Genomic DNA, 18,319 nt, shown 5'->3' with positions numbered 1-18,319 from the left:
ATGATGTTAGGATGAATGAAAATTGCTTTAAGAAGTGGTTTTTGTGGGTGTGTTTGTTTTTTCCTGTTCAATTGACAGCACTAAACTCACAGGGCCTTTAAATGTTTCAGTCTTGATGGGAGTAGACAGATGACACTTAATAGAGAAAATATATGAAACTGTACATGTAGAGTTTGACCATATGGTTAAAGTGCATGGGGACCAGGGCCGGTGCCAGACTATTTTGCGCCCTAGGCAAGGTGAGCTACTTTCACACACACACGCAAAAAAAATGCCAGATTTGATTTTTAAGAACATGTGTTTCCTGGAAAAAAATAAGCATAAAACTTGAACCTGCTCAATTTATTTTAAAGTGCAAGAAATACGTCATGCCAATTATAGCAAACAAATTGCAAAGGAACATCTATGGGTCTAAAATGCATTATTTAATAGGAATATCACCTCCAAATCATCCTCCCAACTCACATGCGTGCGCACACACACACTCAGCATCACTCACTCCAAACAAACACACGCATGAACACATGCATCCACTCAAAGACCCCATGCACCCCATTTGCCCATACACACACTCTCTCTCTCTTCCGGGTGCATTCCGGAAGTCTGAACGTGGAGCCAACCCACCCCCACCCCCACCCCCACCCCAGCATCCCTGGCTTCGCTTTGGCTGGGCGGGCGCAGGGGGCCATTTCACCCGCCCAGGCCCTGCTGAATCCTCTGGCTGGCCCAGCTCACAGCCAACACGCATGAGTGCTGCGCTGTGCCCGTTGCCCCTCTTAGCTTGGCACTCTAGGCGGCCGCCTGAGTGGCGTCTATGGTAGCACCGGCCCTGATGGGGACCATTACACAATCTGTGTGATTTCAGAAGGGATTGCTCCCCAGCCTTTTGTGGGCAATTTGGCCACAGAGAGGCAGCAACATCACCTATAAAACTGCTCAGTTGGAGTGTAACTAGTGTTGAAACAACATCTATCTTGCTGTGCTCCCTCTTGGACAGCTCCCCAGCTAAAGTGAACTTCCTTATCCTTGCGCCATGGGACCATTCCTGATAACCACACGGCAGGAGTGACAGAAAGAAATGATGAGGGTATCTGTCTAGTTCTAGACCCAATAACACGTCTTGATGGAAATACAACATTACTCAATGCTCTCCATGGGATGGGTCAAAAGTACACAAGGGCACTTCACATCTAGGGTTACCAACTCATCATGAAAAAAAGTGACCTGTCCTGCCCCTGTACCTTTAACAATAGCTTGATCTGGAGAAATCTGCTTATTATGGCATGGAGATAAGAATTATTGCTTGTTAATTTCTACAGATCAAGCTGATGTCATATGTACTAGAGGAAGGACAGGTTAAAAGTTGGACAACCCTGCTCGCACATGAAGTAGAACATGCATTTTGTACTCAGGTAACCCAACCAAGTACACAAATAGCTCATAGGAAGCATCCCTTAGAGATAGCAAACTCAATTTTTCTCTCATTTATTTTGTAGAAGTCAATACAGAGAAATCAATAGAAGATGGTGTAAACAAGGAAGGGGGATTGGAAGGGCATTAATCTCTGCAGCTTCCTTGCTTTAATGTAAAAAGTTTCCACAAAGTCTCTGGCTTATACAGTTCCTGCTGGAATCATTAAATCATGCCTCACAATACTTTTGCTTTTGTGCTCTGCAGGATGGCTGACTGGTTGACTGACTTACTTTCTCATTACTGACCTTCCTGTGGTCCTTTTCAGCTGATTTAGCCTATTCAATTAAATATAAATGGTTTTTCTGATAAATGCACAACTTGTTATAACACTGGTTGAGAAGTGTTTCTATCAATCTGGGTGTGTTTAAAAATGCTTCTAAAACTGTTCAGTTAATAATTGCATTCCAATGCCAGGTATCTTGGTATGTATGCTCGGTGCAAGGTTTATTAAAGTCTGTATGTGCGCACAGCAGCGAGAGGGGAGAATATAGGTATTTGCCTGAGCAAAGTTTAGCCGAGTAAATTGTTCTCATCTCATTCTGCTTCAAATCAATTGATCTATCCCCATTTATGTGCTCTGAGGTTTTAAGAAGAAAGCATGAAAGTATGTGAGATCCATGAAAAGGCTGTTGTTGTTGTTGTTGTTGTTGGAAACATTAAGAAGCACAGCAAGAGTTATTACTCTGGTTCTCTTCTGCTTTATTGTGCCTAATATTCATCATGCTTGGATTCTTCAGTGACTGGTGCTTTCAAAATAATGTAGGTAGATAAACAGGCACCCCTTCCTCCCAGCTGGAATGCTATCATGCGAGACAGCAGCTGTGTGGACTAATGATGTGGGACTACTTAGGTCAAAATACCAGAAGGCACAATCTTACCTTGAGAGCTGGAAGTCTCAGAAGTTGAAGGATGTAGAATATCCAATGCAGGGCAGCCGGGCGGAGCATAGAGGCAATCCTCTCCTTCATGCTCCAGCCACCCTGCATTTTTGCCTAGATGGGTGATTTTAGCTGCGGCTTCAGGGAGGGGGAGGGAAGGAGGCTGTGTAAAAAGCAGCTTCCATGGTCTCCTCACCTCCCCAGGACCTCCCTTTTCACTCTCTCCATGCTCCGTTTGTGAAGTTGTAGTCAGTGTGATGAGAGCTATGCCGACTATGAGTGGGCGGGGAGCATGGTTTCTGGGAACCAGGTTCTGAACTTGGTTCCCAGAAACCAAAGAATCCTATTACAGTGTCTAGTGGTCATAGGATTGCGCTATTTGCTTAAAAAACTTATACTGTTCTTATTCTTTTTGACTTTTATTGATTACATCAGCTTGCATAGGGCTTCCAAGGCAGTCCTTATGTAGGCATTGACCAGGCTATGGTCTGTGCAACACTGGGGATGTAAGAGCATTGAGTCCACTCCAAGGTTTGTGTTTTTGCCTTTTAAGATCTAAGTAATGCAGCAAGAAAAAGCTGAATTCTGCTACTTCAGACTGCAGCCCTGTGGACGTTCTCCTGGGAGTATGTTCCACTGAACACAGTAGAACGTAAGGTGTAGGATTGCTCTGCAAAATAGGCAAGCCAAGCGTAGTTGCTTATTTTCCTTCTGCTGATTCATGGAGCTATGAAGGGTGGCAGTGATGGAGCCAGGCATAACTTCCCTGGGAGGACACTCCAGAAGAGGCCATAACTCCCATGCCTCCATGCCAAACATCTGATGGCAACAGAACACAGAGCAGGGCCTCTAAGGCTGGTCTTAATTCTCTGGTTTATATGGGAGCAGGCAAGCAGAAGAAAAGGCTGCTGTATTTCTAGCAATTGCATATTAGAAAGCTATCATATACCACGTCAGAGGCTATTTGTTCACCTAGCCCACTCTGACTTGCAGTGGCTCTTCAGGGACTCATGAGGCAATTTGCCCATCATCTGCTCCATAATCCTTTTAACTAAAGATTTCAAGGATTGAACCTGGAACTTTCTGCATTCAAAGCAATATGCTCTAGTGCAAACTGTCACAGTGCTGTTAGGGTAAGAAAATGTGACTGCCAGAATTCCCTCTCCTGCAAAACAAATGAAGATCCCAGGGTTCTATCCTCTACTCAGTAGACTCCAAATGCATCTGGTCAACCAAGCCATTTATATATTGCTTAATCAATTAAGAGCAATACTGCAGCATAAACGGCAACATTGAAATCACTTCAGGGTTAGATTCTCTATCTACTAGTACCCTGATGCTTGGAGTTTGCATTGGTTCATCAAAGACTGTAAGAGGGAAGCAAAGAAACACCTGGAAGCAAGAGAAGCCAAGGGAATTTGAGTTTCATAATGAGAGGTTATTTCCTTGTGTTTTCAAGTTGCAAACATTTGCTGTAAATATACACATACATCATAATCGTGCAAAAAGCCTTCTTAAGCTTTCCACTGTGATGAAAAATTCATTATTCATGCACTGACATCAGTCTGTTTCTTTAATCCCAGACACTGCAGTTACTTTTGATGACTGGAGGAAATAAATACAAAGTCCCTGGAGATTAAAGAATTCTGTATCATTTTATCTAAAACCCATCCTCCCTTCTGTACTGAATCCTGCTTTACTCCGGACTCTACTGCACGTTCCCCGAACCCTCCATAATCCATGTCCCTTCCACATATTTATGAGACCCAGATCTCCCTAATATCTTCCTTCTGTATAAGGAAGGAACTGAATTGGTTGCAGATCCTCTAGCCTAAGGCTTGTCAGTTGGGGGAAGAGCTTTAATTGCCATGCAAGAAGCAAAAGAGGAAACATTGGATCAGCTGCATTTTTTTTATTTTTAGATCTCCACCTGTTTCTTCACAAAAGCTGGTTCTCTTACGAGTGCTGTAGTTGGATAGCAGGGGAAGCACTTAAGAGAAAAATGAGGTCACTATAACTGGAAAGAACCTGGGGATCATAGAAAACCCCTGGCAGGGAGACCAAACACTTCTAATTTAATGGTCTCATTCAGATCCAGACTGCAAGTCTGTAACTGGGGAAGACAAAAGAGGACTTTCTTGCATTACCAAAAATGAGGACAAAAGAAGACAGCGATCTGCATAAAACTGCATGTACAAATTTATATGTATAGATGCAAATTTAGAAATAATAATTACAGTTTAAATAGAAATACAGTACATCTTAGGAAGACTGTGACCAGGTGACCTGTGTGCCTGTTGATGGGCAACAGTTCTTCTTTATCTTTAAAATGGACATCAACTAGATAGCTCTTCAAGCAGAGGATGCTTCAAATAGAGGGTGGTCCTCTGGCAGCCCTTCAAATAGAGGACTATCCTCTGTAAAAGAGGACACAGGGCCACCCTACATGGACACATACCTTTTAAAAATATTGCTCTTTCCCCCACCCCAGATCTTCTCCCAGTGTTTTTATGGGGGTGAGGGGAATTAGCTCCTGTAATGCAGCCAAAAAAAACCATGTCAAGGTAAAAAGTCTCCTGTCCTACGTGCTCAGCAGGAAATATCTCCAATCAGCTGCTGGTTAGAGATAAGAGTTTTTACCCACTGGGGAGAGAGGCCTGGAGAGGAAACTGTTGAGTGATTCAGACTTCCTTACTTCTGAAACTTGTCCTGTTAACTTGTGAGTAGACATCCTGCTCATCCTTAATTCTGAGTAGAAATAGAGAGGCTTGGTATCTGAGAAGCCATTTGAAAGTCCTGCTTTTTTCTGAGCAGACACGCAGACTACACAAGAAGTAGGGTTCATTGAGAAGAGGAACCACAAGCTTGTAATGGAGGCGTTACCTGGGCTTAATTGCAGTGGCGGTAAATTCTTTCCAGACTCTGTTTCAATTGACAGGTTTAACTAAGCACAACATAGTACTTCTTTGGACATTCTTCACACCAAAATAATTTTGTGACCGCTGACAATCCCCAAGGATCGTCTTTCTCTTCAGTAGTTTCCACCAGATGAACTCACCCAAAGATGGCAAAACTGCTCTGTTACGACATTTATTCTAAACGTATAATTATCATTTAACAATCAGCCTGAGCATCAGCCTTCGTCTCCACTGTCACTCCTCCTTGTCATGGGCATTATTCCCCTCTTGCCCAACTCCCCTTAACCTCCCAGATGCCTTCCTTCAACTTTCTCTTCGTTCCTCTTGCTGCTTCAACCAATTAAAGAATTATGGCTAAATAATTGTGGATCAATCAATTAAAGTTAAATTAATCTCTATACTGAATTTAAATTCATCTGTATACTGTCAAAACCTTGACATCATTTGGGGCAGGGGGAGTTGAGATATTGATGGCAGTGTGAGGAACTTTTTTTAAAAAACCTACTACTCATTGTTAGAAGAAAATTCCATCTTTAATTTTTCATTTCCATTTCTTTTCCAGCCGTGTCAAGGATGGCAACAGAAATAAAAATGGAAGGAGGGGGGACAAAAGGGGAGGAGCCCATTTTGTGGGGGAGGGGAAATCTGTCCCACATGTTAGATTTCTGAAAAAGATGTAATGGGTATATTTCACAGTAGTGTTCCCATCCTACACACATTTCCTCCAAAATTGATTGCCAACTTACAAGTAAGCAGGATTGCAGTCTTATTTTAATTTTAATTTTACAATTCATTTATATATATATATATATATATATATATATATATATATATATATATATATATATATATTTATGTGAAGTATACCTTTCCTTTTAGAGGTATGCCTTTAATTGCCCACCAATTAAAATTGCTTTAGGCAGATTAATCAAGGAAAGCATGGTTAATTGATTAAGAAAAGCTTATAGTCTTAGTAAAATACAGTTATAGCCATCATACATCTTTAATATTATCTTACAGATTTTCACACACTGTGTCCGCAATACTACCACACAGTCACACAAAATGTCTTCCATTTTCCTCTTTCCCTACCAAATGCCATCCACACAGAGCTACCAAATTAACGGTTAAATGCATTTCCCCCCTCTTGTGCAAGAAGCCGAGGATTCTCATCATATTTTAAGCTGCTTACAGTTTCAATTTAAGGCACTTGGTGACATGCTGCTGAACAACATTGACACAACATAAATCCTCCTTGTTGGCATTTTTAGTAAAGTGTACCAAGGCGTACAAAATTATTGTCCGCTTTGGGGGAAAGGAAGCTGAAGGCACACTTCACATACCCTTGAAGACGACTCAGATTCAGGGTGACACGTTTTTGTCGCATTTGCAGATAAAAATAGCAAAGAGTTCTTTTGTGTGTTTTTTAAAACCGTCCTCAAGTTTTAAAACTCTCATCTAGTTAACATGAGTTATTCCTCCAGGGCTTGACATTAAAGCATTTAATTAAAGGGTGGGGAGTGCTATTCCACCCCTCCCTGGTTGTGAATTCTTACTAGAGTGAAGCTGCAGATATACAAGGTTGGTATAGATGACAGGTGTGCAAATAGCATTGCTGTTTTTGAGGACCCTCAATGCCTCCCCTCCTTCAGTGTGTCTACCTTCTCACCTGCTGCTATTGCTCACCCTCTTCTTTCTCATCATTACCACTTGCTTGCTTGACAGGCAGACAGCCGGGGAGCAAGTGGTTAATGGCATCTACTGCTCCTCCTTGTCACTGCCACCTTTGTCTGAGCCAGAGCTAGAGGCAGGTGAACAAGCAGCTTGCAATGGGAAAGAAGAGGGGCAACTCTAGGGGGTGCTTGTAAGTGGGGCCCTGCCCAGGTGTGGGGCATTGGCAGGAGCCCAACCATGCTGACCTAGAGGTTCCCCATCCCTATTCCAGGTGTTTATATGCTAATGCTAGAAACCTTTGAGCCAAGACCGTAGGTTTGCAAATGAGCATACTATAGTGGACGGAAGCCCAGTGGAATGGGGAGAAGTAATAGGATACAATTTTCCCTGGACACAAGCTCTATGGAAAATATCAGGGGAACATCCTCCTTCACAGAATCACTGCAAATAGTAATATCAGGCTTGAATATAGTTCAGGGGACATACTATCATGCCCCCATCCTCTGGCCAAAATGCTGGAGGTGATCTTGAGATGGAGAAAGAAATCATGGAGGTACCTAAAACTGAAAATGTTGCAATAATGGCTGACCTCAGTTACTCACATACAGACTGACTAAATAGCTGTAGGTTTGAATCACAAGGAAATAAAATGTCTAGGCATTGGTCCAAAAGGCCAATGTTGAAAGCCAATAAAAATCAATCTAATTTAACACTGGGAACTTCCTGTGGACATATTCATATAACTGCTGGTAGGAATTTTTTTCTTTTTTAAGTGTCCAGGCATCAGATGTGGACCCTGCCAAGTTGCTGAGCCCAAGGATGTTGCCAGCTGATGCTGGATCTGTTATCATTACAGGACAGTGGTTTTTTGGGGTGTGTGTTAAGCAAATAGATTTTGCTTCTGGCAAGCATACATAGTACATAGGCCCATTTCATTGTTTATGCTGACTCAGCCAGTAGAACCATGTGCTGGCCAGAAATATATCATTATATATGCTGTGTCATCATTGTATTTGACATTTTGCAGAGCTTCAAAAGCAAAACAACAACAACAGAAAAGCCCCTGCCTGCAAGAAGCTTACACTTATAATCAGCAATTGGGGAGGGAGAGGCAAAGGATCACAAGGGAGATCAATGTGAGCAAACACATGATGACAGTGTCGCAAGCCTGGCCCAATGTGGGGAAAGTGGAAGCGATGGTAAAACGCCAAGACAGATCTGAAAAGTCAACTACTTACCTCAGAAATTGTCTGAAGAAAGGAGTAGCCTGATCAAAGTCTACCTCTGTCCATTGCATTATCCTCTTCACTGAGTAACACCCAATTAAGCCATTATCTGCCATTTATTCTCAGCTGTAAAAAAAATAGAAAGGAAACAGAGGGAAACAGAACTATAGGAGCCTAGAGTGAAAATAAGATGGAAAGAGGAGAGAGAAGCCTTGAGCCACCTGTAATATCCCAACAGCTAAGGAAGACAGCAGCAAGCTGCAGCAGCTGCCTCCTGAAGTAGATTACTACAGCTGGTGGAGTTCTTCCACACTGGAAAGCAAAGCAAACTGCTGGGGAAAATCACTGCTGGAGAGATATGCCAGAGAGGGACGGTCCCCAAACCTGTGATTCTGCCTGGCACCCTGTTTGAGGCCTGGATGTGTGCCAGGATAACCCACAGGAAAGAGAAATTTCTGAGGTTCTCAATTTTTCTTTGTCCCATTAGTTGCCCAAACTAAAAGTAACTATACTAAAAGACTCACATACATCTAGACACACATTAAAATGGCATTAAAATTGTATTAGTTTAATGCTTTTATCAGGACAAAAAAATCACAAACGATGGTGCAAGCTTTCGAGATCTCCACATCTCTTCATCAAGCAAGATGTTACAAAAAACAGGTTGGCAGGTGGGGAGAAAGGGAAAGAGCAGGAGAAAAACTGGCTTTTTGTTTTGAAGTCATGGGCCAGATCTACACTAAGCAGGATCTAACACTTTGAAAACATTTTGAAGACTGTATAGGGAGGGAGTGTTTCCTGGGCCTTCACAGTTGTCACTACTGTTATAAACCATTTGAAAGCAGTAGTGTAGATCCTGCCATGGTGTTTGCATGAACCCAATTTTGAGATGGAGTAGAGAAGGGTCCTTTGCAGACTTTCAAATAAGGCTCTTGCAGGTGATGTAAGCATGGCTTCAGGTTTCATCTGCAGTTGCTGGAGCTGTCCCCAGAGCTGCTGGGAGGACAAAAGGCAATGTTTGTTGAAAATATAAAATCCTGCAATTACATCAAATGTTAACATTGGTTGCTGTCTGGAACAAGGTAATGGACACATGGGAAAAGTGGGTTTTGAGGAGGTGTATGAAGGTCACCCTTCCCGCCCTTCCTAAATGGTGCCCCTATGCATATCTGACAAGACTTGCTCAGAAGTACACATCACAGGGAAAAGGCCAAATCATGATGCCATGTGACTCTTCCATAAGAGTCATTTTATTTATTTTAATGAAAATATTTCCTCTCGGGTAACTTACCTCAGGATGAAACTCCTCTGCATAGTAATCCTCTCCCCTTCCACCCATTGAATGTCCTCGATATATTTCTACTGGGGAGCAATATAGAGACTTTATTACCTCTATTGTTGTACTACACACATTCTTTACCATTTCTGTTTGAATGTTTTCCCACATGGTTCCCTCTATGGCTGCGAGCTGAGGAAGGAACGGTTCTCACAGCACCAGAAAGAAAAGAAGAAACACGGCCAGGTGTCAAATAATTCTGCGGATTAATTTCTACACTGGAGGCGGCCTCAACCGAGCCGCTCGCACAAACCAGGGAGGAGGGAATTTACCGGCGTTTTCTAGCTCTTCCCTTCGAGCCTTCAAAAGGTACACAGGTTTCCTTTTCTACGTTAAAAGTAGGTCAGATAAGACCCCCGCTAGTTCGCCTTCTAGAGTTTGCTTTTGGAGAGCTCCGTGTCTGCTTCGGTAGAATCAGGCAGTGACTCAGAGCATGACTTAATTGCCTCAGGCTGGAAAAACACTTCAGAGAAAAGCCAGCCAAGTGTGAAGAGAGGCAGGCAGGGGGGCTTCTTCAAAGGCAACACCGTGGGCCTGAACCAAACCCTACAAATGGAGCTGAAGCAGGTCAAGTGTGACAAAAGAGGCACAGGGGTCATATTCAGGGCTGCCCAGAGAGTGAGCAACGGGAGCGACTTGCCCTATGTGTCCTGCAAAGCAAGGGGCTGCCTGCCTCAGCTCCTGTGCGTGAGAATGGAGCCTGCCACATTGCTCACCACAGCCCCATACACCCAGGGGTCCTTGCAAGGGAGCAGTGGCAACAACATACCTGTCCAGTGGAGGCTGGTGGCTCTGATGTCAGTGGAACTGTGAATCCGCCCCGGATAGCTCCATTAGCGTTCTGATTGGTTCTGAACTGAAACCAGGAGAGGATGCATTGCCCCGCTAACATTGGAGCAACCAATCTCCACTGCATCTGCCCCAGCCCCAATAAACTCTCCAGGAAGCCCTGGGTAGAGTTCATAGTCAGTGTTTACAACTTTTGTTGTGACACACATAGGCCTTTTAAAGCAGGTGTTAAACCTGAGGCTTGCAGGACCAGTCCAGCCTGCTTGGGATCCCAATCCTGTCCACCAGTTTTCCCCATAAGGCCATGCCCCCTTCTCCCAGATTAGTGATCATTTGGAGATTTCTGGTTTTTGTGCATTTCCACCCATTCTTAAAGGCTAAAATGCCTCTCCTAAGGCATAGTTACCGGCAGTATGAGCTAAAATACGCTGGCATTTTTGGGGGCCCTCCTGAAATTTGTCCCACAAGAGCTTCTCCAAAACTGAACTCAGCCCTTAGGCTGAAGAAGGTTCGATACACTGTTTTAAATGACTGAATTGATTCGTTAGCTGGAGGGTTTCTCCATCCCTGGTGGCTTCTGTCCTAATGCTAAACATGCTTATTTGCAACTACGTTCAATTGATTTATGTAGATTTTATTTCAATGTAAGACTCTGCTCAAATCACACAGGAGCCCCCCCCCCCCCCCCGTTACTGTTTTTAAAAGTCTATGGGAGAAATTATCTGGATAAAATTGGTGGGTGTCAGGAAGTGCTCCTTGCGGATTTCTTCAAGCGCCCTGATATAAACTATGTAGATAGAAATGCAGATAGAAAGGGCAAGTAACTTGTGTGTAATCTCCACATGCTTCTGGAAGGAATGCCAAGAGAAGTTTTGTGCATCTCCTCCATGGGAAGAAGGGAATGCACAAGATGTCCCTGCTTCAGGAGCACATAGTGTGATGCACAGATTCCCTTTTCTGCATGAAGCCTGGATCACATTTTGAGAACATGAGAATTGCTGCTGCAACATCTGCCAATCTGAGTGGAGCTGTGGCCAGGGGAGGGACTGCTTTACTCTACCCCTCCACTCAAAATAAGCCTCTCCACTCCCCAGTTGCTTTCTACTTGTGGGGGGAAATGCACTCGAAGTTTGCCTCTCCCGACCTGAATCTACCTGGACACTATAATCAACACCAGAGGCCTTCCTCCCAGGGAGGTTCAGAAGTTGGCAACACATTGGCACAGTAAGGTTTGGCATGTAGCCTTAATGGAGAAACTGACAAATAAATTGAGATTAGTAAGAGGAACAAGATTCAAAGATGCATTTAATAAAGAAAGATTGGTATTGCTTCATAGTATACACAACCTCATCGGAATGGGAGAATAAAATTCCAAAAGAATTCAAATCCTTTTCGTTGACATAATGAAAGTTAATCTTTTGCAATGGGTTAACGTATTTTCTTTTTTATTTTTCTGACTTACAAAAAGAAGAAAATGTTTAAGAGATGAAGAAAGACAGGTTGCTTACCTGTAACTGTAGTTCTTCGAGTGGTCATCTGTGCAGTCACACATATGGGCTCTGCGCCTGCGTGGGGCCAGCTCCGGAAACTTCACTAGCTGAAAACCTTTTTAGGCGGGAACCCCTCCCCCACCGTCCACTGAGCATGCTCAGGGGTTCCCGCCTAATCTCCTCAGTTCTTGAAACCGCCTAAACAGTCTCACTGAGGTGAACCACCAGGTAATCAAAAAATGACACCATAGTGGGGACGGTGGGAGGGTTGTGTGACTGCACAGATGACCACTCGAAGAACTACAGTTACAGGTTAGCAACCTGTCTTTCTTCTTCGTGGTCTCTGTGCATCACACATATGGGCGAATAACAAGCTGACTACCTGGAGGTGGGTGGTGTCAGGTGATGGATGAAAATTCAACGGATTGCTCTGATGTCCAGACGGTAGTGACTGGCAAAAGTCAGAGGTGTCGACCAGGTATCCGCTTTGCAGCGGTCCGGTATGGCAATACCTCTTTCAAAAGCTGTAGTAGTGGCCCCTCCTCTGGTGGAGTGAGAGCGCACTTTCCCCTTCAGCGGGGGGCCAGCAAGTTCATAGGCTAATTTAATAATCTGAAAAACCCAAGCAGATATTCTCTGCGGAGATGCTTGGAGTCCCTTTTGTTTGACCCATAACAAACAAAAAATCTTAGGGATCTCTGGAGAGTCACTGTTCTGTCCAACGTATGTAGTGTTGACTCAAGAAGAGTTGTCGGCGCAAGGAAAAAGCTTGGCAGAGTAAAATCCTGTCCAAGGTGAAAGGAGAAACAACCTTTGGAAAAAAGCTGGGTTCGGTCTAAGGACCACTTTGTTGGCATGAAAACCCATATAAGGTGAGTCCATATGGAGTGCTGCTAACTCTGATGCACGTCTAGCAGACATTATGGCAACAAGGAATACCACCTTAAAAGTCGGTAAACGCAAATCTGTCTTTGCCAACAGTTCGAAAGGCTTGGCAGACAGTGCTTTGAGCACCACGGAAAAGCTCCATTGCGGAACAAAGGGATGAAGGGGTGGAACTGTATTTTTCAACCCTTTCATAAAGCGCTTAACCAGTGGATGAGTGAAGACCGAACAGCCCTAAATCCATAAATGTGAGGCAGAATCGCTGCCAGATAAACTCTAAGTGAGGAAACTTAAGGCCTCTTTTAACAAGGAAAAAGGGAAAGTGAGGATGGTGGAAATAGGCTCTGAAAGGGGTTTCTCATTCCTGCTTAGTGCAAAGGAGGAGTGAGCTTCCCATTTGGTAGCATATGACTTTCTAGTCGCTTGTTTCTTAGCTGCTAGAATTATGTCCCATATATCAGGGGGTAAGGATTGACAGTCTAACATTGTGGTTTCTACTATGAGGTCCAGAGAGCTCAATAAATTGAGGATTACTCCCACTGCCTTCGATAGCATCCTCTTCTAAGATGCTACTAGAAGCCAGTTGTCTAAATATAGGTAGACTTTCACCCTGTGTAGGCAATGAACTGCCATATATTTTGCAAACTTTCGGTGGGCTGTGCTTAGGTCCATAGACGCACCCAAACTGGGACATATCGGTACCTATGATAAACCCAAGGTACCTCTGGCGAGTGTTCTGAATGGCTATATGGAAGTATGCATATTTATGTGTATGGGGCAAAACCTACTCCCTTCTTGAGGAGCAGCATTAAGAAAGACAGTGTGTCATCTGTAATTTGCTGTTTCTGATGCAGGAAACGAGATGAGCAATGAGATTGAACAATCCTTCACCATGGATGGTAGGTCCTCAATCTAGTTCACAGAGTGAGACCTGCTAATCATAGGTGTGCATGCAAAGCGCCAGAGCGCGCACCATCGCTCTCAACTCACAGTGAAGTGACGGGTCATGTAAAGTTGATGACAAAGAGGAAAAGTTGTATCTGGACATCATAACTAGATAATGTATGACTCTGGGGCCCAAAGCAGATGAATATGTTCTGAAAACTCCCCTTGGGGCTAACTGAACTAATATAGAATTGGAACACGGGTGCATAAAGAAAAGCCCCATGTCCATTACTGTACTTTAAAGATTCATAGAATCATAGAATCATAGAATAGCAGAGTTGGAAGGGGCCTACAAGGCCATCGAGTCCAACCCCCTGCTCAATGCAGGAATCCACCCTAAAGCATCCCGGACAGATGGTTGTCCAGCTGCCTCTTGAAGGCCTCTAGTGTGGGAGAGCCCACAACCTCCCTAGGTAGCTGATTCCACTGTCGCACTGCTCTAACAGTCAGGAAGTTTTTCCTGATGTCCAGCCGGAATCTGGCTTCCTTTAACTTGAGCCCGTTATTCCGTGTCCTGCACTCTGGGAGGATCGAGAAGAGATCCTGGCCCTCCTCTATGTGACAACCTTTTAAGTATTTGAAGAGTGCTATCATGTCTCCCCTCAATCTTCTCTTCTCCAGGCTAAACATGCCCAGTTCTTTCAGTCTCTCTTCATAGGGCTTTGTTTCTAGACCTCTGATCATCCTGGTTGCCCTCCTCTGAACACGCTCCAGCTTGTCTGCGTCCTTCTTGAATTGTGGAGCCCAGAACTGGACGCAATACTCTAGATGAGGCCTAACCAGGGCCGAATAGAGAGGAACCAGTACCTCATGTGATTTGGAAGCTATACTTCTATTAATGCAGCCCAAAATAGCATTTGCCTTTCTTGCAGCCATATCGCACTGTTGGCTCATATTCAGCTTGTGATCTACAACAATTCCAAGATCTTTCTCGTTTGTAGTATTGCTGAGCCAAGTGTACCCCATCTTGTAACTGTGCATTTGGTTTCTATTCCCTAAATGTAGAACTTGGCATTTATCCTATTAAATTTCATTCTGTTGTTTTCAGCCCAGCACTCCAGCCTATCAAGATCACTTTGAAGTTTGTTTCTGTCTTCCAGGGTATTAGCTATCCCACCCAATTTTGTGTCATCTGCAAATTTGATCAGCGTTCCCTGCACCTCCTCATCCAAATCATTAATAAAAATGTTGAAGAGCACTGGGCCCAGGACTGAGCCCTGCGGCACCCCACTCGTTGCCTCTCCCCAGTTTGAGAAGGTTCCATTGATATGTACTCTTTGAGTCCGATTCTGTAGCCAACTGTGGATCCACCTAATAGTTGTTCCATCTAGCCCACTTTTAGCTAGTTTGTTAATCAGAATGTCATGTTGTACTTTGTCAAAAGCTTTGCTGAAGTCAAGATATATGACACCCACAGTATTCCCACAGTCCACAAGGGAGGTTATCCTATCAAAAAATGAGATCAAATTAGTCTGACAGGATTTGTTCCTGACAAATCCATGTTGGCTTCTAGTAATCACTGCATTGATTTCAAGGTGTTTACAGATTGACTTCTTTATAATCTGCTCCAGAATTTTCCCAGGGATGGATGTCAGACTGACTGGTCTGTAGTTCCCAGGTTCCTCCTTTTTGCCCTTTTTGAAGATAGGGACAACGTTAGCCCTCCTCCAGTCGTCCGGCACCTCACCCGTCTTCCATGATTTTGCAAAGATAATAGACAAAGGTTCTGAGAGTTCTTCCGCTAGCTCCTTCATTACTCTTGGATGCAGTTCATCGGGCCCTGGGGATTTGAACTCATTCAAGGAAATTAGGTGTTCTTTGACCATTTGTTTATCAATCTCAAACTGCAATCCTGCCCCCTCATTCTGCACTTTCCAATGTCAGAGCCATCAAAGAAGGGCCCTTCCAGGAATTTTTAACTGTCAGAAGCGGTGCTGGGAGGAAAAATATCGACACTGGAGTTGGCTTCTCAGTACATACAGCATGAGATACAAAATCCTGCACTTTATTTTCCTAGTTATGTGTCTCAGTACCAAGCCTGGTCATCCTCAATGACCGGGAAGTGGTATAAGTCCTCCAAAGGAGGTTCTGCCCTGTGTAGGTGATGCAGAAGAGAGCAATGTTGAGACCGACTGATAGTCCTCAAAGGATTGAAGGGAATCAGGTCTATTCTTATGCTCTAACTCATCTTCCCCAAGTTGATCTCCTAATGTCCCATGGAATGGGGGTGGAATGGGGAAGAGCTAAGTAATTGTGCTGACGCATTGTGGCTATAACAGCTGAGCCCTGTGTATCGGTCGCAATGACAGTGATCACGGTTGTACGTATCCCCATCACGGTACTAAAGCCAGTATCCATGCTTGTATGGTATTCTCAGGAGACGTGGCCCATTTAACATTGTATGCCCTCCTCTTCCAAGGGGGGGGGGAGCCCCAAGAATGATGACATCAGACATCATGGTAATATAAAGCACTCAGAGCGTAGAGACTCTGGAATGGGGACCTTGAAATAGGTGGTTAGCTTGCAAGGTATACACTGCCTGATGTGGTGGACAGATGTCCATTGGCTTTGGAGGGGAGAGATATTGCATCTCACCCTCTGACATTGAAGCTGCATGCGAGATGCCCTCTTTGTATCAAGAGTCTCAGCGTTTGTACCAAAGAGCTATTAACGTTATTGTTATGTTATTGTCATTTTCAGTACCAAAAATTTCTACCTTGGTACCAAAAAAGCCAGTTATGTTCATTGCCAGTGTCAGCATAGAGAACTCCAGCGTCTACATTGTAGATGCTAGTTATGTAATTGCCACTGTTGGTATCGAGGGCTCCAGTCTGTACCGAAGAAGCTACACCGAAGAAACTAGTTATATTGTTGCCAGACTCGGTACAGAGAGGCTTCAGGCTCCGCACTGAAGAAGCTAGTTATATTGTTTCTCGGTATTGAGACCAGTCTAGGTACCGAGAGGTCACAGGCTAGGCACTGAAGAAGCTAGTTATATTGTTGCAAGTCACGGTACCGAGAGGCTTCAATCTAGGTACCGAGAGGTCACAGGCTAGGCACTGAAGAAGCTAGTTATATTGTTGCAAGTCTCGGTATCGAGAGGCTTCAGTGTACTGAAGAACCTAGTTATTATTGCTACCGAGGAGGCCAGCCATGGGGACTCTAACAGTAGTGGTTAGATCTGGCTTCCATCGAACGGCAGATCCTCTATGCGGGTGCGTGCCTGCTGGGACAGCCCTGCGGACCTCAGCTACACATACCTTCGTAGCGCAATGGAAACTACCATGGCTTTGAGGCGCAGTCCATAGCGTGCCGTGCTGTATTAAGCTATTGTCGAGAAAGTCTCATAGCCTCAATACAAAAACATCTGCCAGTTCCCTTTGGTCATCTGGCAAGAATCCAGAGAGAGATGTAATATTCCCCCATAAAAAGAGCTTACGTTTTGCCATTGTGGCTTGGTAATTATGCACAAGAAGGGATAAAGCTGTAGAAGAGTATACTCTTCTCCCCAGGCCGTGCAACCTACGGCCTTCTTTGTCCACTGGTGCATTATTTGCATGTAAATAGGAATGGGACAATTTAGTCCTGCATCTTATAAATATATGTTGTCTAGCCTCCTTGACGTTGTGGCATAGAGGAGGGCAGCTTCCATTATTGTTGTGCTGTGCGCAGCAGCATAGGCAAATATGGAATAGCCACTGGGGTTGATGCCCACAGTATACGTCATCGTAAACTGGGTCATTAAATTTCTCTATAGGTTGGGATATTTGAGCCCCTAGGGACCTTGCCGTTCTTTGTACCTTATCAGTAAAGTGTGCTAAGTCCTCTGAAGGGGACACCACGTCTGCAGTGGTGGTGATGTATCTTGTGAGGAGTCTGATTGGTAATCCTCCTCCGATGGAACATCCAGTCCCATGTCTGATGTAGGCAACGTTTGCAATTCTTCCGATGGTACCGAAGCGGTTGGTACTGCGGTTTGCGTTGGTTGCGGAGCACGCCTCGGTACCGATGGTAGAGGCGGCAGTGGCATGGCCAAGACATTCTCTGGGAGGGATGGAGGGAAGATCGCTTTGGAGGGTGGTTGGCGGAAAAGCGGGTACGGCTCGTGTTGCCATTCCTACGGATACTGATAATAGTAATCTTGGTGCCTTCTGTGTCTCCAATCCTCGTAATAATACGGAGGATACTAGGGAGGTTGCCAATCAGCGTAATAGTCCCACATTCTTGGAGGGGACAGATGTCGCTCGTCATAGGTCATATATTGAGGACCTGAATGAGCTAAAGCCGGTGAACGACCCCGATCGTATCTGTAAGGAGGCGTATGTCAGTATCGATAGCCTTCGGTATCGACCGGCGTTTGCTGGGGCACTTGTCGGTACCGACGTCCGTCGGTATCGATGGGCTGTGGTTCCTCTCGGTACCGAGGGGAACTGGGACCCCGATCAGGTACGATATTATCCAGGGAGGAACCTCTAATTTCGTCTTCCGAAATCGATGCTCTTACGCTGGGATCATCTGTTGGTACCGTGATGATCTGCAGCGGAGAAAGTATTGGTGAGCCGATACCGTGCCCTGTCTGGGACGGAGAATTCGATACCGGTGGTGCGGATGGTGTCGCCCATCTCGGTATCGAAAATGGTCTCGGTAGCGATAGCCTCGGTATCGGGCTTATCGGTTCCGGAGGAGACCTTTGCAATGAAAGGCC

Source organism: Elgaria multicarinata, chromosome 1, assembly GCF_023053635.1.
Source record: "Elgaria multicarinata webbii isolate HBS135686 ecotype San Diego chromosome 1, rElgMul1.1.pri, whole genome shotgun sequence".
Lineage (NCBI taxonomy): Eukaryota > Metazoa > Chordata > Lepidosauria > Squamata > Anguidae > Elgaria > Elgaria multicarinata.
This window is presented reverse-complemented; position numbering follows the sequence as displayed.